Raw genomic sequence first — 8,061 nt, 5'->3', positions numbered from 1 at the left:
ACATGTAAAGTGACATCTTGTTGTGGTTTTAACTTGCATTTCCCTGACAATTATTGATGAATAGCCAAACCAATCTTAAGAAAGAAAAACAAAGCTGGAACAATCCCAGATTTCAAGATATATTACAAAGCTGTAGTAATCGAAACCATATATTACTGGCACAAAAATAGACACATAGGTCATTGAAATAGAATAGAGAGTCCAGAAATAAATCCATGATTATATGGTCAGTGAATCCACAACAAAGGAAGCAAAAATATACAACGGAAAAAAGTCTCTTCAACAAATGATGTTGGGAAAACTGGACAGCTATATGCAAAAGAATGAAACTGGACCACTTCCTTACACCATACCCAAAAATAAACTCAAAATTGATTAAAGACCTAAGTTAGAGACCTGAAACCATACAATTCCTAGAAGGAAACATAGGCAGTCATTTCTTTGTCATCAGCCATAGAAACATTCTTCTAGATTTGTTTCCTTTGGGAAACAAAAGAAAAATTAAACTATTGGGACTACATCAAAATAAAAAGCTTTTGCACAGCGAAGGAAGCCATCAACAAAACAAAAAGGCAGCCTACTGAATGTGAAAAGATATTTGCAAATATATACAAAAGGGGTTGATATCCAAAATATATAAAGAACTTATACAAATGAGCTCACAAAACCACACAAATAATCCAAATTAAAAAACAGCAGAGGACCTGAATGGACTTTTTCTAAAGAGGACATACAGATGGCGAACAGACACATAAAAGATGCACAACATCACTAGCTCCACTTATAATGACCATGTGGCCATATTAGTTGGGGGCGTCTGAGTTACAAGTGGCAGAAAATTAACTCAATCTGCCCTGAACAGAGAAACCAAAGAGGGATTTATTGCATCATGCAAGTTAAAGGTTAAGCCAGGATTCAGGCACAGCTGGGCTAAGGGACTCAGATCAGGTTTTCATTTCTTCCTGCTCTCCTTTCTCTCATTCTTGACTCTTCATCCATATTGGCATGTGCTCACCTAACTGTCACACGTCCTGTGGTGTGAGAAAATTATGACCATTTCCCATGGCCCCCTTTCTTAAAGCTTTGGAGGGGAAGGCTCAAGAGAGAACTTTGAGTGGTTTAGTTGAATCACTAGCACACCCCTAGATCTGTTACTTTAGCAAGGAAGAATGAGGTACTCTGATTAGCCCACTGTGGCCAAAACGGCAGATACATTGACTAAAAATCCCATCCAGAATCATCTGATATATGTGGCCATTGTTCTCTGTCATCCCATATTCTTATCCATAAATCGTGAAATCACCCACCACCCCCATAGGGAGATCATGGTGATGAAATGGCATTTTGTTTGGAAAAGATATAAGACCTGAGCAATACATAATTATTAACATTTATTATAATAATAAAATAAAAATGAAGACTGTCATGTAGTAGAGACAGAAACAACCTTTTTTTGATCCATAACCATATCTTTTGCTTGTCTTGTTAACCCATCCCCATCTCCCCAAGGAAATAGCAAAACTAAAAGAGCAGGGACCCATAACTTTTAGTCCTCATGTTTCCATGACAACAACTATCACAGAGAAAGGAAAGAAACTAACATAGAGTAAGCACTATGCATTGTAGTAGAGACTTTGACATGGGATCTACTTAAACACACCAATTGCAGCAACTTGTTCAGAGCGGTCACTTGATAGCTGTTTGATTCAGTTCAGGGAATACAAATTGACTGATGTTATACATCTGGTGTAAAGTAACTTTTTAAAAGTGCAGTCCAAGAAAAAAACGGAAAACAGTGTATTGTATTAGAAGTAATAGAATGCTTTGATATTTCACATTTAGAAAAAAAACACTTTCATAAGCTTTCTTTAAGCCCTTTTATAAGAACATTTTGTTCTAATAGAAAGCATAATCTGGGCCAGTTGGAAATTTGAATTCCAGAGTCTTATCTCTATCATTAATTACAGTTTCAAGGAGTACATTGCATTTAGGAATATACTAAGGCCTGGGCCTGGGGATTGATATTCCAAAAATCAATACAATTGAATAAAATAAGTTGGTTTGTTGAAATAGAAATTTTCAGACCGATCAAGTGAGATGGTGTGTATATACTTCCCAGACATATTTTGTCCTCATCTTTGAGAGTTACCTAAGCTTAGTCCATCAGCCCCTCTGACTTTTTTGCTGGGATTTCTTACACTCCTTTCTAATATTGGGGAATATTCTGTGCCTGGGGAGCCCAGAAAACAAAGGATATTTTCATACCCAAACAGCTCAGATGCAGCTGAATCCAAATCCAGGTATAACCCTAGTTCCAGCATCAGAGAGCAAGTCATGAATTCAGAAATGAAGACTACCCTGGCAGATGCCAGCAGTGGTAAAGGCCACCTCATGAGATTCCTTCCCCAGGGACTAACAGCAAGACAGTTCTCCATGGAGGGTCAAGATAATGCATTGGGGAAACAATAACCCACACCGCTTTTTCCTACAGCCCTAGTTTTTTCTTACAGCGACTTTATTATTTATTTGCATATCATACATTTCACCCATTTAAAGTATACCATTCAATGGATTTTCATAAATTCATAATGTTGTGCGAGGATCACCACAACCAATTTTATTTTTTAAAGATTTTATTTATTTGACAGAGAGAGACACAGTGAGAGAGGCAACACAATGGGAGGAGTGGGAGAGGGAGAAGCAGGCTTCCTGCCGAGCAGGGAGCCCGATGTGGGGCTCGATACCAGGACTCTGGGACCATGACCTGAGCCGAAGGCAGACACTTAACGACTGAGCCACCCAGGCACCCCACCACAATCAATTTTAGATCATTACCACCACCCATAAGAGAAAACCTATACCCTTTAGCAGTCACACCTAATCCCCTTAAGCTTGGGCAACCACAAATCTCCTTTCTATCTCTATAGATTTGTTATTGTCCTAATTTTGATACTTCCAAAAATATCTGCCATTTTTATATGACAGCTTTATTCCCACTACTTGGATTTAATAAATAACTAAGCAGACAGAATTGTATCATAATAACCACATGTATCAATTATGTGATATGGTTTAGGCGCTATGCTAAGTGTTTTTCATGTATTATCACAAGAGGACATCACCTCTCCCAGTACGTAAGAGAGGTGCTTAGTAGTGTCTGGCATATGGTAAGCTCTATTGGCATTTCCTGGGCTGACTATTGTGCTCAGTATTCAGAACATTGCCCCCACCAGAAATCTAAGAGGAGACAGTTTAGCGTCACAGTTAAGAGCAGGGAGGGACATTGTGATTATGCTCCCGGGGTTGGAATCCTTGCCTTTTCAGTCTGTAGCTGTGTGAGTTTTGGCAAGTGGCTCAGTATCTCTGTCCTTCAATTTCTACATATATAAAATGATTAGATGAGTAATTCCATGTCGTGGGGATTAAATGACATAATAAAGGAAAGCTCACGTATCAGTGACTGTCCCATAGTATGTATTCTATAAATAACAGTATATATATCACTATAATGTAGCATGTGAGTGATGATAGTCAAGAGCTAAGCAAGTGTGGAAAGAGATTTGAATTACTTATAGAGACCTACAAGGCTACAAGGCTGTGCCATTATGCCAATCCTTGAAGAATGGGTAGGATTTCCAGGCCAAAAAAGGGCAAAGAATATTGTAAACAGCAGGAAATGCTAGCTGAACAAAATAGTCTAGTATGGCTAGATCTGGTGTTTTAGGAAGAGAATGGTAGACACATATATTCTATTTCCTTAAACATAATTGGAGCTGCAGTCCCTGCATTTAAAAACAACTTATGTTTTTAGAAGAGATATCTGGGTTTGGATATTTGACTTCTCTCTTGATACCTGGTAAATTGTTTACATATTTGAGTTCCTACCTTAAGATCTGAGAACACGGTGCTCACCTCAGCAGCCCATATACTAAAATTGGAACGATACAGAGAAGATTAGCACAGTGTCTGTGCGGGAATGACATGCAAAATTGTGAAGCATTAGATATTTTAAATATTATAGGATCCTCTTGCAGAAAAAAATAAAAATAAAAATAAAAGATCTGAGACCACGACTTAGTCATTTATATCTCCAGAGAAGTGCCTAACCGAGTGCTGGGAATATAGTCATTGTTCAATAAATATTTGTTGAGGGAGTAAGGGAATCAAATCAACGTATTCTCATTTTGAAGACTGTAAATAACAATATTCTGTGGTGGATTAGGGTTAGAAGGCAGTTCTAATCTTACCATGCATATTCTAGACACCACATTTCAGTGGATGTTTAGAAAGAAAAACAGTGAGAGATTCCATGGTAATGAAAATTTCTGCCTGGATGATCTGATGTTTTAGGAACTATTAGCAGTTGAAACTCAATCAAAAATGAAAAACCCTTGGGGCGCCTGGGTGGCTCAGTTGGTTAAGCGACTGCCTTCGACTCAGGTCATGATCCTGGAGTCCCGGGATCGAGTCCCACATCGGGCTCCCTGCTCAGCAGGGAGTCTGCTTCTCCCTCTGACCCTCCTCCCTCTCATGCTCTGTCTCTCATTCTCTCTCTCGCAAATAAATAAAATCTTAAAAAAAAAAAAAAAAGAAAAACCGTTGGGGCACCTGGGTGGCTCAGTCAGTTAAGCGACCGACTCTTGATTTCGGCTCAGGTCATGATCTCAGGGGGGTGAGATCCAGCCCCGCGTTGGGCTCTGTGGTCAGTGTGGAGTCTGCTTGTCCCTCTCCCTCCCTCTGCTTGCACTCTCTCTCTCTCAAATAAATAAATAAATAAAATGTTTTTAAAAATGAGAATCTCTTAATTGGGAGATGATCCTTGGAACCACTGGCAGAGGAGTAGAGAAGCAAGACAGGAAAGGAAAACAAAAATGTTGTGATAATGAGCAAGTCACCACTGTGTGAAACTTTGCCTCAATTCCAGTGGGGACCTCTGAGAGCTCATAGAGTAAACCTCAGATTTATCTCACCTGAGGAGGGGAGGACTCTTAAGGCCTTACCTCTCTGTCAGCCTCAGATGAGACTGCTCCTGGAGGTGCTAACTCTGTGGCACTCTGGTCTGTCCAGCATGCAAGACAAATACACCCCATGCATCAGGAGAATGCTCTCTGGTAGAGTTGCACGGGATTACAATTGGAAGCCACGTGCTGAGGGGACATGGGCATTTCCTCTCTATTGTCTACCAAGTCCATGCCTTGCATCTCAGATTCACTTATGCCGCATGTTAAGTTCAGTCTGTCCTTTCACTGATTTTTTAGGGAAGTTTGGTCATAATTCCGCGTGCGAGAGAGAAATAGAGAACTTATAACAAAGGCTTGGTAGGACAAGCTACAATCTCCACTGTTGTAGTTAGGATTCCTGAGATGATAATTGATACTCAGCATTTCCCTCCTTTACCACTTCCATTCCCCTGACCAACCCACTCCTAGGCTAGGGTCCTGTGTGGGGCAATAACTCAGTTTTATTCCTGAGAGTAGGAGTCCCTGGTTATATGTCCTCATCAAGATGTTATCAGCGCAATTACTGTCAGTTCTCACTAGGCATGGAAGCATCAAGAAGCACCCCAATGAGTCCCATGATTTCCAGGCTCATCCCTCCCCATTCATTATTTAGCAGCAACCCTATCCTCTTGGTAATCAGGATGAATTAGCCCTGCCTGTGTTGTAACACCTTCTCCAACAACAGGCCTGTAGGCACGAGGAGGCAAAAATAATCAGGCAGCAGCTGAAGCTATAGATTTAGCCCAATCTTTACAGTGTCTCCTGGTAGAATTATCAAGACCTCTGACACAGCAGAACCTGGAGTTGTAATGAGGGAAAGCTCGCTTTCTTACGTTGGTTATTTAAGGTGAGAGTAGGAGGCTTCACTCCCACTCACAGCTTTGATGGTAGCTCTCCAGGACCCAGCACTAAATCTACTAACTTCATGTCAAAGGAGTACCACATAGTGAATCTTAACCATGTTGGTGTCATTCTCAGTGAAACACAGCATACTTACAATCTCAAATCTGGTACAGAGAAGAGCCACCACGGAGCTTCTCATTGATGCTGGTATCCCTTTGTGGGGACACTTCTTATTGTATTCATGAAGGGAGTGTCTTTGGGCTTTCCTGAGGAACATAATCAGCTGGTAGTTTCTCTGACATCACAAAATAAATACATTATAATATGCCCACCTCTCTGAGACCTTGGAACTCTCCTTTAATACTTTGCCAAGGTAGTTCTGGCATCTCCACATCATTTATTCTAGGCCAACATTGTTTCCAAGCTTCAAAGAGCTATTCTAGTAGCACACTCGGATCATCTCCAAGTTCACTTGCCAGAATGTTAAAAATTAACTCATTAAAGAGTGCTTTCATAGAAATAGATTATCTATCATCTGGTGCTACATTCTGTCCTCCCTGATTGCATCTCAAGACCAAATCAGGAACATTCTCCAGATTCCTACCAGTACTTATTAGCCAGGCTCTGTAGTTCATTTGATTAATAATCCATTTCATCCTGCAGTACACAACTTTGATACTTTTCTACTCAGTTCATACTGAGACTTGATCTTAGTTATTTGTCTAAAAGCAATGAGGGCAGAACTTGAGAATGAAAAGCATCACCTTATAAAACATCCTACTCAGGTGGAGCATTGATGTGGCAAGTAGCTGTTCTCCCCTAGGAAAGGGTAAGGGCCTATTTTTCTGGACCACAGTTTCAGAAGAATCTTTGGGGTCAAGACTCCTAAGAGCATCTATCCAAATATCTCCTTCTATATTGCAGTGTCTGACTCCTTTCCTGCAAGAATTCTGATTTTAGTGGAGGAGACTTGCTAGCTCTGTGAAGTCAGTCTCCTTTAAAAGTCTGTTTCTCCTAAAATCAAATCTTAGGCCTGATTTTCAGCAGCCATCCTCTCTATCCTGTAGCTGAAGGAAAGGAAGACATTTTGATTGTTGTTTGGAGGTCTTCAAGCTTTTACACAACACTCATCCTGAGATGAGTGTTAGCTGACTCAAGCCTATAAGGTTTCCTCCTGCAGAGTTTCTGGAAGTTAACTGACTCTACAATCTCATGTCTTTTGAACACAAGAGCAATAGACTTTCTTTCCATCTATAGTCTATCCCAATCCACCTGATGACAGTCTTAGTAATTATGGTGCTACATCTTGCTAGGGATTAGTTCCACCTCATTGTTTACCAGCAAAGGGGTCCTTGCTACCACTTGGGCACTGAATGATTCAGTTCAAGATGCTGGTGTTGAGAATCTGCTTCTTAGGCCATCTTTGTCCCAGCTAAATTAGGCTGGGTTTGGGCTCCCCCATAAGACCCTGAAACAAGGATTTGAGTGAAAGTAGTTTATTTGGGATGTGAACCCAGGAAGGACCAGTAGAGGAAGTGAGGAAAAAAGAAAAGGAAGCCTGTACAGGATGAGTCAGATGGAAGGTTTCCCCTGTGAGAACCAGGGGCTTATTCCCACTGGGGACTTTCTTTTTCTGTTTAAAGATTTTTTTATTTTTTTATTTATTTGACAGTGAGAGAGACAGCAAGAGAGGGAACACAAGCAGGGGGAGCAACAGAAGGAGAGGGAGAAGCAGGCTTCCCACGGAGCAGGGAGCCCGATGTGGGGCTTATCACAGGACCCTGGGATCACGACCTGAGCCAAAGACAGGCACTGAACGAATGAGCCACCCAGGCGCCCCTCAGTGCTGCCATTCAATGCCATTAAAAAGTAGTAGCTACCCACAGCATCTCAGCACCATAACCATTGTGTAAACCAAAATATTACCATACATATTTTAGTCATCTCTTTGCATGTCAATGGGTGTGGTACTTTCTTGACCAGAAGATATGATAATATATCCTTCTGTTTAACCAAGAAAATATAGATACACTGCTTGGCCTAAATGCTGATATGAACAATAGACAGACTCATCTCAGTATAATAGTGCCCAGAAGTTCCTTTAAGTGTATGTTTCTCATCCCCTTTCTGAAACAAAATTTTAGAAATGGGTCTTGAGAACCATGGATACACAGTCAAAGAAAAAAATCATAATACTAAGACACAGCCTTTTCAGAAA

The 8,061-nt window shown here is 40.6% G+C and overlaps 1 non-coding gene across 1 annotated transcript; it reads left to right on the top strand.

Moving 5' to 3' along the window:
* Positions 1 to 3,904: 3,904 nt before the first annotated feature.
* On the top strand, positions 3,905 to 4,011 carry LOC118013570. The gene has a single exon (XR_004680057.1). It is a non-coding gene; the product is annotated as a U6 spliceosomal RNA (small nuclear RNA).
* The last annotated feature ends 4,050 nt before the right edge of the window (positions 4,012 to 8,061 follow it).

The sequence above is a fragment of the Mirounga leonina genome, unplaced genomic scaffold, assembly GCF_011800145.1.
Source record: "Mirounga leonina isolate KUSES-001 unplaced genomic scaffold, KU_Mleo_1.0 Mir_153, whole genome shotgun sequence".
In the NCBI taxonomy this organism is placed as follows: domain Eukaryota; kingdom Metazoa; phylum Chordata; class Mammalia; order Carnivora; family Phocidae; genus Mirounga; species Mirounga leonina.
The sequence above is the reverse complement of the archived record's forward strand: the minus strand, read 5'-3'. Positions and strand labels throughout refer to the sequence as shown.